Genomic DNA, 20,191 nt, shown 5'->3' on the forward strand with positions numbered 1-20,191 from the left:
CACTAATCAGTTACTTTTAATTTGAAATCAAAACTACATATTAAATAGAAAACACTTTGAGTTATTGTGGAAATTTCAGATGAATTTTGTGCTAGTAAATTTGTCTCTATTATAATAGAGTTTGGATGTTATAATATATAATCGAATTGGAAGTGTCATTAATGGTAAATGACATAACTATCCTTGTTGATTTTCATAAATTATTATTTACTTTATAATTATATATCTTGTCGAAAATATAATTACATAATTAAATAAACGACACTATAGTTCTTACTAGTAACTTTATAACTTTATTAAAAATTCAACGACATACATTAAGCCTAAAATTGCATCAAAAATAAAACACCTAATAACAAAATACATTATCTACATCATTCTCGAATTAATTTGTAACTAAAACACCTAATAACAAAATACATTAATAAAGAAATCAATAAAACCACAAATAGGTATATGTAACACTATGTTAGTATCGAATTCAAATAATAGAAGAAAGAGAATAGAAGCAAATATAGGTAACCAATGGTAGAAATAGTGGTCTTATATAGGCAAAACATGATCATAAGTATCATAGGTTACAAAGCTTTTGAGTTGTATTGATTGATTAGTATTAATTAAAAAAGAAGATTGAAAATTTTTGTAGGTTTCAAATGAATATGGTTAGAGTATGCTGACCTCTATTATAGTAGATATATAGATATAGACTAGCACAATGACAAAATTAGCTAACTAAATAAGCAACAATGATCGTGAAAATTAATCTATGTATAGAATGATCATCAAATGTTATGTCATACATTAAAGTTCAAGATTATATTACCTAACCCTAGGATTGGGTCCGTCTCTAGTCCTAAAAATTTATTGTTATAAATTAATTCAAATAGAAGTTAATATAATCATATTGGTCACACACACACACAAACATATATATATATATATATATATATATATATATATATATATATATATATATATATATATATATATATATATAACTTAGTTGTAGATAATAAAAATCAAAACTTTAATACGTAAGGGTTTACGATCAAACAAACATCATAAACAATAAACTTTATTAATCCAATTAACAAATCAAACCATAGTATTAAGGATTCATCTACATTTAAGTGGTTGAAAAGAGTATTAGCCTATAATCATAGCTAAAACAGAAAGAAAAAAAAGAGTTGCTAAACATTATAGTAAAGAAAACCGAATAATTAATCGATGTTTCACACTTCGATCTTCGAAATGATACTCCAATCGTGTTCTTGAGTTTTGAATCCTATTATGATCTTATGTAATCGTAATGTAACATATCTCCCAAGTGGATTCACCTTGCATAATGAGAAGAGCATTTATTTATAGTTGATGGAATTTGTTAAATTCGTGTTACTAATGGGTATATGTTGCATTGCTTTTTGTGATGTTTCCGCGTTTTGCTCGAATGGCTTGGCTTGGTCGTGACACGAACATACTTGACTCGTTTTTCCTATTTTTTAATTTTGGCAAGTTATACTCTTTATCCTTATCAGCTCCATTCTTGTCACAATCATTTCCTTATGAATTTTCCTATATTTATCCAACTCAAAGAATATTAAGTATGTTTTATCTTTAAATATAACATTTATGTTTAAATATATTAAGATAATGACTTAAAATAAATGTATAAATAAGTCCATATTAGTTGGAAACTTCTTTGTATTCAACTTCGACACTAGAGCAGGAAAAACTTGCTTAACGTGGAGGAACATGAGATGAGGTTATCAATAAAATAAACGTAGTACCCACTCGTGGATAGTTGAGATGCGGTACATCCTCCCAATCTGCATCATAATAGGTTGTCATGCTCATAGTAGAGGAGGGGTGAAGTTGCATGCCATGATCCAGAGTTCCCCGAATGTAATGTAGAATATGTTTTACATAAAGGCTCTCGAGGATCATGCATATATAGACATATTTGTTAAACCACAAAGGCAATGTCATCACGGGTGAAAGTGAGGTACGAAAGGAACACGTGCTAAGTTGCGATATAGAGTCAGTTTGATACAAGAGGGCATGCGTGATCAAGTTTTATCTGAGCATCAGTAGGGTTCGACAAGGGTTTTAATAAGGCACATGTGCACATTCAAGGTGCTCAACGCATATTTTCATCGACATAGAAAGAGGCCGAAGGCATCTCGTGAAGTTGATTTGCCAATGAAGTAAGACATCTTATTAAGGTCAGTCATGGAAAACTCAATAGATAGCAAGGATATGATATGTTGAACTAAATCTATCGAGGAGGCCATGAGAATGATACCATTCACATAGAATAGAAGGTAGGCCGAGTCAGCCCCTTTGTTGTAGATAAATAAAAAGGTGTCGGATTTTCTATGAAGAAAACCAACACGAATGAAAAAGTTAGTAAACTAGTGGAACCATGTTGGGGGGGCTTATTTCAAGCCGTATAGGTATTTTCATAGATGACAGACATAATCAGGGTGATATGGGTCATGAAACCCTGGAGGCTGTTGTATCTAAGTTGTCTTGTTCAGCTGATCGTGAAATAAGGCATTATTGACGTCCAACTAATGAATTGGCCAGTGTCTAGAGATAGTGATGCTCATAAAAGATTAAATAGTGGTAGGTTTGATAACTGAGCTGGAAGTCTCATCATAGTCTATGTCTAGTCTCTGACTCCTACCATTGGCCGCTAAATGGCATTTGTACATATGTAAAGAACTATTTTCCTTGACATTCTTTTTAAATAACCACATTGATCGAAAACAATTTGTCCATGTGGGCCGTGAAACAAGATTCTAAGTTTCGTTAGAAATTTTAGCATCAAGTTCATCCAACATGGAAATGGTCCAATTTGGGTCACGAAGAGTGTGAATATGAGATTTGGGCAGAACAAAATTAGTGGAAGCATGGAGCTTTGTGAGAACAAGGACGATCTGATGCGCAAGGACAAGGTTTGAAAACTCAAACCTTGAGTTAATACTTAAGATCAATGTCTGCTTACTAAGAAATGTTCCAGTCAAGTCTAGCAAGACTAGTCAAGACTGAATTAATGCAACCAAAAAAGTATTCAAGATATTAATGAAGAGTGAAGATAATGATCAAGGTAAAGACAATAAATGAAGAACAAGAAGAATGTTTGAGAGAATAAGTGAAGTAAACTGGAATATTGCTAAATATGTTTGAATGATCCGTCGTTTGATATGGTATTGAAAGCTCCTTTAAATAGGAGAACATATTACATCATACAAACCACTTAACATACATAGGACCGGACAAAAGAGGTGCTTCTGACACTCTGATCTATCTGAGTTGACAATAAGACTAAGTCCTATGAAATGTAAAATCAAGCTAAAAGACAAATACAATAAATGCACATGGATCAAACACTGATTCAGATAAAATAACATTCCGGACACATAGTTCATTCCGGAATGCCTTCAACTGATCTTCTCATCCTTAGCATAACTTCAAGTCCGGACACAAAACTGATTCCGGAGCATCTTTCATTTCGGAACTATAACTGAATTCGGAATTCACAAAAGGTTTAAGATTGCTAGAGGTTCACTTTCAGGTTCCAACAATCTCCTCCTAAGTGAACTTAGCAATCAAGTCAGCTTAGTTCACTTCTTCCTTGATGAACGTGTAAGCTCTAAACAGCGAATCCATGAATTCAACATACCACTGCAACTGACTCACAAACTTTGTCTTGACATGTTCAGGAGCTTCGGACCTGGATGCTCGACCGATAAATTTCTTGAGAGCTCTTGTCGGAACTAGGTGTTTGTTAAGGACTCTGAAGAAGTCCTTTTTTTATCTTCTTTGTCTTGAACACAAACCCTAGAACCGGATCATCAATAGGTCCTTTAGCTAGCAGTTCAGCTTCTGGAAGCACATAATCGATCTTCGAAACAAAATCTTCAGTTCCGAACAAGTGAGCTAGCTCATAGTCGCATCGACAAAATTCCGCGACATAGTCCTTGAGAAAGCCTAAGGCTACATGGTAAGCACACATGCTTATATCATCTTTTTGAAGACTCCGGAGATGAGCAACAATGGTCAGAACATCGTTGGGATTGATTGCATGAAAGTCAGCATCAGTGATGGTGCGGTATGCTGGTTTGTTCCGGATGATGTGATATCGGAACAATGGGCAGTTGAGTTCATATTTCACCAAAATCTTCCTTCCGAACCCAGAGAGCTTTGTTATCATCTGTTGGATTAATGTCTAAGTCCATAACTATAATTGGTAAGACTTGACCCGACCCGACATGGTCCATTTGGGTTGCATGGCATCATGCATTTGGATAGACTATAATGAGAGAAATAACACTTAAGGTTGGTTAATATATTATAAGTTCTAATATATTAATAAGGTTATTTAATTAGTTTTGATCAAGAATTAATTTGGAATTAATTAAGTGATCAAAAGGAGACTAATTAAATATATGGGTTGATTGTGTAAATCATTCATTCTTATATATGTGGGCTTGTGATCCAAGATTCCTTATGTTGGACTAAGTCCATGGGGTGACCCATGGATACTCCATGGAGGTTAAAATCCATGGAGCATAAGGAATGGGTAAAGTTATGAGTTACATGGTGTAACCCTAATAGCCACCATATAAAAGAATCCCATGGCTCAAGAAATCGTGCACTAATGTGTGAGTGTGAGGGCTAGACGATTTCAAGGAGTGTTCAAGTTTCTCTCAAGTTATTCCAAGTGTATTTGGTGTTGTGTGAACCATTTGAGGTGTCACACTTGGGGCACTAGGCACTCAAGCTTCATGAAGACATTCTACATCAAAGAGGTATATATTCTATCTTGTTATATTTATTATTTTGTATGCTAACCTTGGATGTTCATAATTGTGTGTATAATAGAGAAAACATAGATCCAAGGTATTTAGGGTTGCATGTACACTTAGGAGTGTTAGAATGCTCATAACCCAACAGTGGTATCAGAGCCTAGGCTTGTTTTCTTGTTATACTTGCAAAAGTAGCTGAAAAATCGAGTTGGATGCATATATTCGATTGTTTTGGCTGGAATTGGACTAGGAACATTACCCTAAGATGTTTTTGGACTTATAAACTTGTTTTTGATGTGGTAATGTTCATGCTAATCCAACTTCTAAGATAATTGTCATAATTTCAAGATTTGTATTAGTTTGTATGTTCATGCTAATTTCTTGAAGATTGATGATTTGAATTATCTTGTTCTTATGAGGTTCTTAGATTAATAGAAAAGTTGTGTGAAATAGTTGTTTTCAATCCATTTTAATCTAAGAGTTGATTCCAAAGTGTGTTTTTGTAACTTGTCCTCAAGTTATATGAAAGGTCACATTTAAGAATCATAAAACTCATAAAAGTTGGCAAATGTTACAAAATGAAGAGTCTAGTTCTAATTAAATGGTTTTATGACTCCATAACTTGTCCTCAAGTTATGGAGGTTCAAGAGTCTCTTCATTAAATTAAAAAAAAAGTGTAACCTTAATTAGTTCCATAAGTTACAATAAAAAAAAGTTATTTTTTTTTATTAATTAGTTTAAAGTCTTCCATAACTTGTCCTCAAGTTATGGAACTTGAAGAGTTTTTTTTTTTTTTTTTTTTTTTTTTTTTTTTTTTTTTTTTTTTTTTTAATTAAAACTACTTTAAACTCATAAGTTATGGAATTAATTAGTTTTGAATAGTTTCAAAACTTGCCCTCAAGTTTTGGAATTTGAAAAGTTTTCACTTATGAATACTTTAATTCCAAGTTAGCCCTTAGAATTTTAAAAGTTAAAATTCAACCCTTATACTTTATAATATTATAAGTTAATAATATTTATATATATATGTATAAGAGTAAAGTCAGTCTTACCGTTAGTAGGCCTCATTCACGAAGCCGGTCTATAAGGGGGGTATAAGGTTACTGCCTATAAAATGGCAGTTTAATGGGTGTCCACTCTCACCCACCGTTTCCTTGACTGGTGGAGGGTCGTTAGCCGAACGGGTAGGACAAGGACTATAATTCTCCTTTCATTAAAAGTATTAATGATAAATACTAAGTAACTAAACTCTTATTAATACCCAATCTTAGTTACTTAGGAAAATGTGAATTTGGTGCTAACCCATGAAATTACACTTTGCACTTTGCTTAAGTCGTTAGTGGAGCGTGTGTGGTTAACCGGCACACTAACGTGGACTTAACAAGGTAGGCAAAGGGTAACTTAATATTTATCATAGTATCGGTGGAGCGTGTGTGGTTAACCGGCACACTGATTAAGGGGTAAATATTAAGGGTACCAAGTATATTTGCATGGTTATTCACACCTTGTTTTGTGATCCTCGGCATCCCAGTCACAAAACCTGAAGGGCACACTCGAGATTGAAACATGCCTTTGAACAGTTCAATGAATCTCAAAGATCTTGGACTTTCAAATCCAATTAAAACCTAATAAATTATTTCATTTTTCATGGTGGAAATTGGTGAATCGTCATTCACCTACCTTCAAATATTTTATAGCTTGGATTACGGCATCCCTCTTCTAAGTTATAAAATAGTTTGTTGGGTCCTAGCCTTAATATTTCATATTGGGTGTCATATTAAGGACTTTAAATCAACTATCTTGAATATCTCCCAAAAAGATGTCTGGTCTAGACATTTATGATCTTCCCAAATCTCTTGAAACAAGCTTTCCTAAATGAAGATGATGTCCCAAGGATATCATACTTCTTTCACCTCCTCCAATTATTCTCCCTAACCCACAAGTTCCTAAAAAGTTTAAGGTCACTCAAGCCCTATTGGCAAGGCAAGGTCTAGGTGTGATCACATCTTGGAGATGTAGTCACATATTGACAAGCCGGGAGAGTTGGGTGTCAAAGTCTTGAGAAAGTTGGTGGCTCAACTACTTTCTAAGTCACATAGTGAGTTCTTTTGGGAATCCTATGAAACAGACTAAGACAAGACCCTTAATGATCTTATCTATTTGCTAAGATCAACTTCCTAAAACGCTATGGACATTGACAATGATGACATTGGATATCCAGTAAAGCTCTCTCTTCCCAATGGAAAGGGATCAACCATAGTCAACTCGGTTGACCCAATGGTAAAGAGAGAGGCGAAGTCTGAGATAGTCCCATTATCAAGGGTCCATAGGTAACTATTGCCAAAGGAAGGGGCATTGGTTACGAAGCTGCCAAATTTACCTAAGGATGTTAAAGTCAATAAGTTTGGCTCTACTTCAGGTAAAGTCCATTGTCTAACTCTATTAAGTACATGCTGATTCTGATCGCGAAGATGGATATCAATCGCATGGTTCGGTGATCAGAATTTTGGGCTATTACTTAAGAGTTATGATATTTATATTGCTTAGGAATAGATAACAACAAGGTTTTCATATGGATTGTAAGGATAAGTTTTTCCGCAAAGTTTTAAAATAAAAGAAAAAGGTTTTGATTTTATTTATTTTAAGTATCCTTACAATGGCATTTGTGAAAAGTTGTTGCTTATAAGATTCCATTGATAGCAATATTGGAAAAATGGATTTGATTCTTTCGGTTGTGGTAGTGTCTAATATTACCAAATAAGGAAAGATTCTCATCACCCAAGGTTCAATTGGACCTAAACTTGGAATCATGCAAGTTGTATATTATGATGAATGAGAACTTTCAGCTTGGAAAATTAAGACTAATTCCTTATGTGAATAAGGAAAGGACTAAGGGATCGAGTACACATTCTTGTGCACTGGTCAAGTCTACCACAAAAGATCAAGAAGACTATTCGTCATGATTTACTTAAGTTCAGTAAATATGGTTATACTTATAAGTTTAAGTATAAGTTTGTAGCATTGGAGAAGTTTCAATGTGAGACAGAACGAATAAGAAGAATCAAAGTATGGCAGAAAGATAAAAGTTTCTCAAATCTGAAAAGATGGGAGAGTACTTTAGTATCATGTTTATGATCATCTTAATGATTAAGATACCATATCACAATTGGTCCTCTAAAGTCATCTTAGTGCATTCTTATGACTAAGAAGAGGAGTCATGAATTGTTGAAATGGTTAAATCAAAAAGATGAGTCATACTTCGTTCCAAAACAATTCTTAGAGTCATACTCCAAGATTGTAACTTGAGTGACATATCTTAAAGAGGGTTTGTTAACACTAGTCAAATGTAAGAGTAAAAGGTTATCTACTCTTGTACATTTGAAATTGGTAAGTTGTGATGTTTTGGATAAAACAGAGACCAACTTAGGCCAATTGTGTAAAGTGTTAGTCTTGATAAAGAATCCGCACTATCTCTTGAATATTTGACAAGGGAGTCTTATATGTCAAGAGGACAGTGGGAGTCTTAAAGCTCTTGAAAGTTTCAAGACTTAATCAAGAATAAAACCTAAAGTCCTTCACTAGCACACGACTTGAGGTTTATAACCTATCGTGTTGAAATTTTTGTGCCTATTCAAGTTGGCTTTGCATAGGAGTTCTGAGAGTTCTCAATTGGTTGCACAACTACTTGGAAGCAATGGCAGGCACCTGAGCTGCCAAATGGCAAGAATTTAAGATTGCACAAGTTTAATCAATATGAGTTTGGATTTGTCACTAACCTTGTCTTGTGATTATGGTTTTGACAAATTTACATGGATAAGAACACATACACTATTAAATCTAAGTGTCATAAGGTTTCTCTCCGATTCATGAAAATGATGGTGAGGAAACACTTTCACTAAGTAGATTTTAGCTAGATAGCAATTGTGATATTTGCATTCTCAAAGTCGTTAGTGAAGCGTGTGTGGTTTACCGGCACACTAACATGGACTTGTGAGAAGTGGCAAAGGTCTAAACAATTGAGACTATGATTACGGCATCCCTTTTCATAGTTCTAAAATTGTTTAGACACACATGTGAGCTATCTAAGAGAGGTGTATGATTTTGATAAAGTTTTATCAAAACAATCTAGTATCAGAAATCTGAACTTTGGTAAGAAAGTCAGCTGATTTCTGAGTACATGTCAAAGCTAGTGGGAGCATAAGTGTTATGCTAATAATCATCATGTTAGTGGGAGCATGATAATTATGACAAAGGTTGCAAGTTAGCAATGTTAATTATAGAAAACAAAAGTTTCAATTCGTGAGGCTGCAGGAATTGAAAAAGTTGTTTTGCTATAATTAAGGGAGAGGATATAATTCATTTCAGTTCTAAAGGCTTAGATTGAGACCTTAATCATCTTTAGTCAAGAATATATATATGAATTTCATGTTGGATTGGTTCAAATTAAGGAAATTCTATATATTGCGTTCTCAAAATTCGATTATGATTACGGCATCCCTCTTCATAGTCAAATTTTGAAAACATGGCAAATAAAAATATTGTAGCAAAAGACTGGTCTAGAATCATGTCTTTATGTGAGACATCATGAATCGTGTACCATTTGCTTTGGGTACAGGATCGATTGCATGTGCTATAATATTTGTCATTTCTAAATTTTTCCAAATGCCCAAAGGCATTAAGAAGGGAAAAGGTCTAGAATTGAATATGACTAAAAGGATTAAGCAATTGTCGAGGACAATCTGAGGTTTACCAAAGATTGGTTGCTCAGGGACAGTTGGAAGTATAGTGCTAATTTTGGAAGGACCATATTGACATATTCTGAAAAGAGGCATCTCTTATTCAGAAGTGATAGTCAAAATGAGAATATGGAGTTGTCTCCATAGGTGGAAGTTATCCATGTAAGATTAGAAAACTTAATGCAAGAAGCATGTCCAAAGCAATGTACTTTGAATATGAGACTTAGTTTCCATGGAGTTGATCTCCATTGGAATACCTTATAATGACTGTTGACAAGTCTTTGTGACTTTGTACATATTCATTACAGGAGGGTCAGTGCATATAAGTTTAAAATCTAAACAGATTTCGATAAATGATAGGAATTTGAAATTCTCACATTTTTCGATAAGGATTTGGGAGTGTGAAATTAGAATCATTGAAATCATGTTCAATTGGTTTATTTCACAAAGTAAGGATCATAGACAAACATAGAGTGCATACTTGGTGTCTGGTAAAGCTATTGTTTAAGAAAAACATAGTGTACATGCTTGGAGCATGGGACAACTAGTGTTTTTTAATTCAAGTATAAAGTTGATAAAACCGAAACAATGAATAATGAGTAATCAGTATGGTGATAAATAAAAGTGTTTATTTATATTCATAGGGTTTGATACCATATTTGATTCATTTATTCTTGTGTTTCACTTTGCATGTTTTGACTTCCAGAATAACTAAGTCGCTCTTCCTGGATGATTAAGTTATTCAAACCATCCACAGTCGGTCATATGTTGGAAGTAGATATGAATCAAGACTGTCATGGGTTGGTTTGTAGAGGTCCAAGTTGGTGGACAAAGTGGTGCTACAACACTCATGAGTGCTCATAAGTTCTGAGTATTGGATTCAACCCACGCTCATTTGAATCACTTCATGGATTTTATCACGAGTGATCATGAGACGATAATATCTTATATTCTTAAAACCTAGAGATATGAGTTGTTACTATGAGTTGGTTATACATTGATTGCACGAAAACGCATTGGTAACTCGATGTTATAAAACGTTCCTTTGTGTATGATTCAACAAGTAGTAGAACAAGCCATATGAGTCGAAGTTTATCCATTCCTTTTACCTTCAGGATAAAAGCGATATCTGTGGGCCCCTCGATGATTTAAAGATGATACATGTGAGTGCTTGGCTAAGCCAGGACTGATTTGATTTTTTCAATCAGTCAGTCATCATGAATCGGAAATCGGGAAACAACAAATGGACAGAGAGAATGATTGATAATCCATGTCTCAGTCCATATGATATCTAGAATGGAGGAATATATGATCCCTTATCTAATGGACAAGTCATTGACAAAGGTCAGAGTTCGTCGACAAGGTCAAAGTTCGACAGAAGCTTTTGAGAGCTACGATTGCTGATCGGTTCCTGAAGTCATACGCAATAATAGTTTTAGACTTATCCAAGTGGGAGACTGTTGGATTAATGTCTAAGTCCATAACTATAATTGGTAAGACTTGACCCGACCCGGCATGGTCCATTTGGGTTGCATGGCATCATGCATTTGGATAGACTATAATGAGAGAAATAACACTTAAGGTTGGTTAATATATTATAAGTTCTAATATATTAATAAGGTTATTTAATTAGTATTGATCAAGAATTAATTTGGAATTAATTAAGTGATCAAAAGGAGACTAATTAAATATATGGGTTGATTGTGTAAATCATTCATTCTTATATATGTGGGCTTGTGATCCAAGATTCCTTATGTTGGACTAAGTCCATGGGGTGACCCATGGATACTCCATGGAGGTTAAAATCCATGGAGCATAAGGAATGGGTAAAGTTATGAGTTACATGGTGTAACCCTAATAGCCACCATATAAAAGAATCCCATGGCTCAAGAAATCGTGCACTAATGTGTGAGTGTGAGGGCTAGCCGATTTCAAGGAGTGTTCAAGTTTCTCTCAAGTTATTCCAAGTGTATTTGGTGTTGTGTGAACCATTTGAGGTGTCACACTTGGGGCACTAGGCACTCAAGCTTCATGAAGACATTCTACATCAAAGAGGTATGTATTCTATCTTGTTATATTTATTATTTTGTATGCTAACCTTGGATGTTCATAATTGTGTGTATAATAAAGAAAACATAGATCCAAGGTATTTAGGGTTGCATGTACACTTAGGAGTGTTAGAATGCTCATAACCCAACATCCTCTTCCTTGTCCACACTTCCTTTTGAGGTTGTGCGTTCTTGGAGTAGAATGTTTTCAATCTTTCACGCTCTGTCCAGATGATCATCTCCGGATTGTCATTGGGGTGGAGAGGAGCAAACAATGGTCAGAACATCGTTGGGATTGATTGCATGAAAGTCAGCATCAGTGATGGTGTGGTATGCTGGTTTGTTCCGGATGATGTGATATCGGAACAATGAGCAGTTGAGTTCATATTTCACCAAAATCTTCCTTCCGAACCCATAGATCTTTGTTATCCTCTTCCTTGTCCACACTTCCTTTTGAGGTTGTGCGTTCTTGGAGTAGAATGTTTTCAATCTTTCACGCTCTGTCTAGATGATCATCTCCGGATTGTCATTGGGGTGGAGAGGAGCAAACTTGATATAGCACTTGCTGTATGGAGAGAGAGAGGCAGATCAAGTTATTCCGAATCAATTGTTGGAATATCATAGTACATGAAAAATACTATGTCTGTATCACAAAGAACTCCTTCACAACATAGAGGAGAGATACCGTGCATCAGATCAGGATTGTCTTTGAGAGCTTGGATCCGGATGCTATCCTCTAGGGCTTTGTTGATTTCCTACTTAGACCATCCAAATTTTTGCTATGGCGGAGGTCCGGAGTGGAGGGCTTGATGTTCTTCCGTGACGGGCTTCTTGCCTTTGTCTTTGTTGAGAACCGAGATAACATGCACCAGGTTCTCGTCAATGGTGAACTTTGTAGGAGAGGATTGAAGAGGTTCTTCCAGAATGTCGTCTAGAGTCCGGAGGGGAGAACCTTCATCAATCGAAGCAATTTTTGGAGCCAGAATTGGTGGCAACATGGATGGAGTGGCCTGGAAAGCATCAACCGTTAACTTGGTCTTGGCTTTGGCCATTTGAACACTTCTTTGAAACACACTTGGAAGAGTGGATTGCCATGAAATTGCGGACCAGATTCTCTGCTCTTCCTCCATAAGCACCTTGGCAGGAAATCTCTTGGGTGCTGGGATTCCAATGACAACATTTGTGACATACTCAACTTCCTCTTCATCACTTCCATCATCATCATTATCATTATTTCCTAGAAGTCCAGAAAGAACTTGGACTTCATCATCGGAATTTCCATCTTCATCTCGGAGCTGATATTCTGAGGCAGTCTTCCAAGGTTGACTTGGGCCTTCTCCACCTCTTGCATCGGTAGGCCTGAAAACCGGCGCAAGCGTAATGGTTTCCTTCAAGTCAAAAAATTTCTCAAACACCTTCTGAAAGTTGGTGTTGAGTTGAAGGGTAAGAGAGTCATATGCTTCAGCAGTGGGGGCCTGGGCTTTAAGATGGTTGAACAGGCTGGAAAGGATATAGATCATCTCATCGAACTTTTGGTTCGGAACATCCACAATATTCCAGCACGAATGGAGAAGCTTGAGGAGGACTTGTTGTATGATGAGATTCATCTCATCCTTCTTCCGGATCTCCTTTTCCAGGCGCTAGATCTGCTTCTCATGACGAATATGTGTTTGCTTTATAAGTTCATTGGAAGCATTCAACATATCGTCACGGACCTTCAACATCTTTGTTATCGTGTCAAGGTAGTGATCGACACTTTCGTCATACTTCTTTTCAACTTCCTCAACGGTATGCTTGATCCATAAGGAGATGAGTTGATCCAGCTGGGCTTCACGTTCAACTGTAGTAGGTCCGGAATTATTGGCTTCGGACAAAGATTGAAGGATGGTATCAAGCTTTGAGTCCAGTCCGGAGACTTTCTCATCAAGCTTGGAGTTAAGCCCTGCTACGGAGGTTTCAAGAGAGTTGACCTTCTTCATGGTGTCTGACACATTGGTTTAGATGTCAAGAAGAGCAAACAGATCAATGTGGTCTCCTGCTGAGGATCCGTTGTCAGAGTTGGAATGTTGAGGCTTGTGCTTATGAGATTCAGGATTGATTGGAGTAACGGAAGGACCAGGTTTGTTGGTAGCTGCATCATCATGAAATGTCTGAGTGGATTCAGATTCATTGTCATGAGAGGAGGAGGAGGAACCGAAATCAAAAGCAAACTTGGATGAGGATGGATTGGAGTGAAAACGAACAGAAGAAAGCATATTTGTATCAACAACATTTGCACCATCTTCAGTCAACAGGACTTCTTCGGAAATTTCATCCACTACTAGAAAAACAGCCTTTTACGACGTACAATTTATGATACGCATTGATTTACGATACGCAAAAGCATGTGACCTAAAATTAATGTCGTCTCTCTATAAATTTTAAGGATTTAGGACGCGCATTATCGACGCTCCTTCCTTCCCCCTCCCGACATTGACTGCCGCCTACTTCTTCCCTCGCACTTCGACCATCGTTACTTGCCATTCCCAGTCGTCGACGTCGATCAACGCAAGCACGCCACCAGCCGACAACCTTCACTCTCTCTTTCTCCTTTTCTCTGTAAACCCTAATCCGCCTCCACCACTACCGAATCCCTTTTGTTTATCCTAAATGAATAATGCAACCAAGCTCATATCTCAGATCAATTACTCCGGCGTGGAGTTAAGAATTGAGGGTCCGCTTTAGGTTCACATCCTCGCTGATGTGCAAGTATCATTAAAAAGAACGTCGCCGTAATATTCCTTGTACATTGTTTATTTCGTTTTAGACATGAATATGTTTACCCCAAAAAGTATTGAGCTCATTCATATGTACATTTCCACGCCACCATCACAACCACGGTGGTCGCAGCCATTGTTCATGCCACCATCAGCTCCCTTCATAGTTTCTTCCGAAAATGATTGCACATCCACTTCGGCGGTACTCACTTACAAACCAAATCAAATTTAGTTTCTGCAATGGCTTTGAAAATTCTAATAAAAATTTTCTCTAATCTTGAAAATCCATCGCAGAACTTCAAAGAATACAAATCATATACGTTTCCGTCTCTGTTTTCTGTTGAAGATATTCTCGTTCTTCATAGTTTTCGTGCCAAATTTACAGTCAAACATTGAAGGTTATCGTGAAGGCTCCAACTCAATTCCGGTATAATTTCTTGCTTCACATTCAACTTGGTTTTTTAATTGGTTTTGTGACAAAATTATGGTGTCCTTGGTTGTGATTAAAAGGTGGTACATTCGCTAATACCTTTGTTTTTAGATGAGCACCAAGTGCTCGATGAAATTCCCCAACGAGATGTTTATTGATTGGTTTATTTCTTGAACATGTTTTTCCTTTGATTTCTTGATTTTTCTAATTTATGGAGCAATTCCTCTATCATGTTAACCTTACTTGTAAGGTCTCATATTTCTTTTTATTCTAATGTTATTGTACAATATAGGAATGAAAGAAGCCTAGATGAATTGGGTTTAAATATTTTTGATATGATTTCTCTGGAATGGCCAAGAGCTCACTTGTTTAGAATTTTTAAACATTGACATTCTGTACACAAACCAATTAAAGATCTTGAGCTTACAGGGGTTTCAATTTTCATAGTTTTCATATTCATGTTATATATATACACATTCCTTTATCTGTTTTGATTCATTTATGACACTTACACTTAAAGCTTTTTCTTTTTGAAAGATGGCTAAATACAGAATATCAATATATGGAAGAAAGCAAAGTGAGTGGGACAATTTGGCATGTTGGATTGTAAACAATGAATTATACAGTGAGAATGTTGTCTGGTTGATTCAGGTACTGTATTACTACAATACAATGATACATATACTCATTTTCACCAAATCTTTATACTTTAATATCAACTAACATTATAATTTATATGCATACTTTGTGTTGTTCAGCTACCCCGACTTTACAACATATACAAAGAAATGGGTATTGTGACATCATTTCAGACCATTCTGGATAATACCTTCCTTCCACTCTTTGAGGTTACAATCGATCCAGATTCACATCCCCAGTTGCATGTATTCTTGAAACAGGTAACACCACTCAAACTTAACATGTCACATAATTTGAATTTGAGTTATTTATTTAATGTAATGTTTTAACAATCTTATAAATACAATACATGTGGTAGGATTGGATTTGGTGGATGATGAGAGCAAGCCTGAAAGACGCCCTACAAAACACATGCCAACACCTTCTCAATGGACAAACATCTTCAATCCTGCATTCTCATACTATGTCTATTATTGTTATGCCAATCTTTATACCCTAAATAAGCTTCACGAATCAAAGGGCATGACAACTATTAGATTTCGTCCTCATTGTGGGGAGGTATGTGTGCAAAAGACGTAAATACCCTCATCCTAATTTGAAATAACATTGTTGCATGTATGTTTGTGATCAGGCGGGTGACATTGACCACTTAGCTACCTTATTTCTTACAACTCACAACATTGCACATGGATTTAATCTCAGAAAATCCCCTGTACTTCAATATCTATACTACCTTGCCCAGGTAACAACTAACAAATTCCATTTTCCTGTTTTTAATTTTTATTGATAAAATTGTTATTATTATTATTATTATTATTATTATTATTATTATTATTATTATTTGGTCAGATTGGTCTTGCAACGTATCCTTTAAGCAACAACTTGTTATTTCTGGATTACCATCGGAATCCTTTTCCAATGTTTTTTCTACGTTGGCTTAATGTTTCCCTATCTACTGATGACCCCTTACAAATCCATCTCACAAAGGGACCCTTGGTGGAGGAATACAATATTGCTGCTTCTGTAAGCATATTCCTACTCCACTCTTATTTTGCAATATGTGATGGGAATTAAAGTATCTTAAATTCTTTTTTTACAAGTCTGGAAGTTGAGTTCATGTGATCTTTGTGAGATAGCACGTAATTCCGTTTACCAATCAGTTTTCTCCCATGTTCTCAAGGTAAAAAACTGTTTCAAGTTTATAAATATGGGCAATGGACTTTATTTAAGTTTTTGCACATCTTTACCCGTTATAGCAATGTACTCAGTACTCACATTTATTTACAAAATAATTAGCAACTTAGTAGGTTGGTTGGTGTTATGTGAAAGTGAAAGGGGTAAGTAAAATTTGAGAGTGATTTGTGTTTTTTTGTTTTTTAGTCTCATTGGATTCGGCAAGAGTACTACAAGAGAGGGCCAGATGGAAATGATATTCACAAGACAAATGTACCACACATTTGACTTGAATTCCGAGATGTGGTTTGTATTTGTATTTTATTGAAAAGCGTATTAGTATGAATTTAAGCACCAAAAATAACGACTGTTACATGCATTTTGTTTATGATAATTTTGGTGATGCAATGCAGATATGGAGAGAGGAGATCCAAAGGTAGCTTTGTAATTGTTTGGTGTGTTGTAGTTAATGCTTATTGGAAGAGTTTTGACTGATGGACGAGTAAATGCCAGAGTGAAATGTGACTTGTATGAGAATCTTACCATGAAGACCAATGCTCTGGTAGAAGGGTAGATTAGTAATTATTAGTTTATTATTTACGTATAATACACATCAAGCATTTTTTGGCTGAATGAACGTTATCGATAATTCATTTTGTTTTTCTTCTCAGCTTACAAGTGAGCCACACATGTCTCATGGAATGATCAATTTTGACTACAAGGTAAATTATTAGTCTTGTATGCTTTACAAGTTTTCCATTTTTATTAAATTATGTCATTTTATTGGTAACTGTTTTGAAATTTGTATGCAAGGTACTGACTATCGGACTCAATTCCAGCTTGGAAATGGTGGTTTGCTTGGTGTTAGTTATATTCAGGTAAAAGATTTCCCATCTCTTATATTAATGTTTGGTTTTAATGTTTGGCTTATAACATTACTTTTGTCTCCTTTGTTGTATGTAGGTTTCATTGGCATCTGATTTAATGTACAATTACATGTCAACATATGTCACTGCCAGCTTTGGCTATGATTATATACTTCGCGAGGCAATTCAATGTAATTTATATTTTATGTTTCTTTATTTAAATAACGTTTGGGAAATTGACATCAAATTTTGGAGTTAATAAAGGATCATTTTAAAAACTAATCTTTTTTACATTGACAGTGTCGACTTAGAGGCAAGATTGACTCAACTGGCTGCACATCTACTTTTCTTGAAGGATCATTTTATGTTTCTTAATTTTATCATCTCTGCTGAGGTCAGTACATTTATCACACTCAGTAATTCCATGCATAAACACCATAAAGAAAAGTATTATATACAATAAATACCAATATACCTTTTTTTTAAAAGGAATGGAATGACTCATTACATTCCATGATCATATTTGGTTGGACTGTATGAATGAAATGAATTTTCATATGCTTTTTTTACATCACATGAAAAAAATCAAACTAGTGGACCCAAAATCTAAAAAATCAAACTAATGGACCCAAAATCTAAAAAATCAAACTAGTGGACCATCATCTCTTTTATCATGTTGATCCCTTTTGTCTTCTTATTAGAAGGCTTCAAGCATACATTTAATGGTTGAATATTAAACTTGATAAATACTTTATATTTTAATGGAAGCCGGAACACCACATGGATCAAATATCATATCTCAAGTGCGGTCCCACATTCTTTGGATGGAGAAAAGGGTAATTTTGTCTTTTACAACTAACATTCCATGTTTGATTCTTCTAATAATTATATTAGCATATTAATTTTTTGAATTTTATTTGATCAGGTCACAAGAATTATCGGAGCAGGGGTTCATTGGTCTTAAAGAATTATGAAAGGCAAGATGCAACTCTATTTAGTTGGAATTTGATGTTTATCATCTTTGTGTATATCTTTTTAGTTTGTACAGCATTACATTGTAGAAGGTGTCCCTTAATAGCAATGTAGTATTAGGTTATATAGTTAAGGAAAACCTCTTAATAACAATGTACAATTAGATCCCCTTAATATCTGTGTATTACAATCTTTTGACATGATGTTATTGGATGAAATTGATTGTTTTGGTATATATTTGTTTACATATTTTTGTATTATACGTAAATGAGTATCGTAAAGACGCGTCGTAAATGCATATCGAAAATGGTTACTGAAGTTTATGACACACAAATGCGTGCCATCTTCATTTATGACAGGGGCTTCCTTGATACGCATTGCGTGTCATAAACATGCACGTCGTAAGGTTACGACACGCAAATGCGTGTCGTCTTCCTTTATGACAGGGCCCTCCTTGATACGCATTGCGTGTCATAACTGCGCGTCGTAAATGCGTGTCGTAAATGCGTGTCGTAAATGCGCGTCGTAAATAGACCACGCGCAAAAGCGTGTCGTAAATAGACGACGCGCAAAAGCGTGTTGTCTCTCTTTATGACAGGGCCTTCCTTGACACACATTTGCGCGTCGTCTGAGCGTTTTACGACACGCATTGCGCGTCGTAAAAGGCTGTTTTTCTAGTAATGATCATCCGAAGTGGAATGAATGGAAGCATGGGGTAGAGTCTTGGGAGTTTCTCCGGAAGTGAACTCAAGATCAGCAATATCGTCTGAGGGAGCAACATAAGGTAGATTGCTCTAGATTGCTTTCTTCTTCATTGCAATCAACGTGGACTCCACTTGTGATCTAGTAAGCTCCGGATGCCGAGAATGAGCCCTGTCAACATAATCTTCCCATAATGGATCATTAACACCTGGTCGTCCTTTACCCTTACCGAGTATCAGACCAGTTGAGGCACCTGAGGTTGGAGGGACAACTCCAGCCTCAGAATGCTTGGGGTCCGGAACAGGGGTTCCGGAGTGTGTGTGTGTTGAAGAAGATGGGATAGCAAATGTGACATGTGTGTTTGTTCTATGGGAGGGGGGAAGGAACTTTGTTCAACACCGACATCACCTTTTTGAGAAGGTGAAGGTGGATTATGTGCAGACTCCCCGTGAGTGTGTGCTTGTGTTTTTGAAACATCGAGGGGTATCTCGGATGAGTGGGTTGGTGGGGTGTTCGGATGGCCAGAGTCAGCCTGAATGTCATGAGCTCCTTCCTGTTGAGAGGAAGAGCTGACTTTGGATCTCTTTTTAGGCTTTGACTTGGTGGGAGAAGTCTTCCCTTTAGCAGACTTTTAAATCTTTCCTCCGGACACAGTGGGACTGGCCTCTTTCGGAATAGGCTCAACGAAGACAGGGGCAGGTTGTGTTGGGTCGAACACAACCGAAGTCTCTAGGTGATGTTTCAAGTGAATTGATTCAGAAAGTATTAAGGCCAACATGTGTTCCGGATGACGTCTAATGGGACCAAAGGAAGATTGGTCCGAAACTCTATAGTGCTTAATAGTTTTAAAGGAGAGATATACCTCTTTCGGAATTGTGGACACAGGAATTGGTTCGGACCATTCCTTATAGAGTTCTTGGATCGTCAAGGCCCAAAACCTAGGGCTTGAGATTTCATTGCTCTTCCTTTTGATTGCAAATTTCCAGAAATCCTGTCATAACACTTCCGAAAGATCGACTGCATTGCTTCGTCCAGAGTAGATGTTGTATACTACATAC

At 36.0% G+C, this 20,191-nt stretch overlaps 1 pseudogene; it reads left to right on the forward strand.

Moving 5' to 3' along the window:
* Positions 1-16,338: 16,338 nt before the first annotated feature.
* On the forward strand, positions 16,339-18,433 carry LOC145105075 (mitochondrial import receptor subunit TOM40-1-like; annotated as a pseudogene).
* Positions 18,434-20,191: the final 1,758 nt, after the last annotated feature.

Source organism: Lactuca virosa, chromosome 4, assembly GCF_052849685.1.
Source record: "Lactuca virosa cultivar CGN04683 chromosome 4, Lactuca_virosa_CGN04683_v6, whole genome shotgun sequence".
NCBI classification, from domain to species: Eukaryota; Viridiplantae; Streptophyta; class Magnoliopsida; order Asterales; family Asteraceae; genus Lactuca; species Lactuca virosa.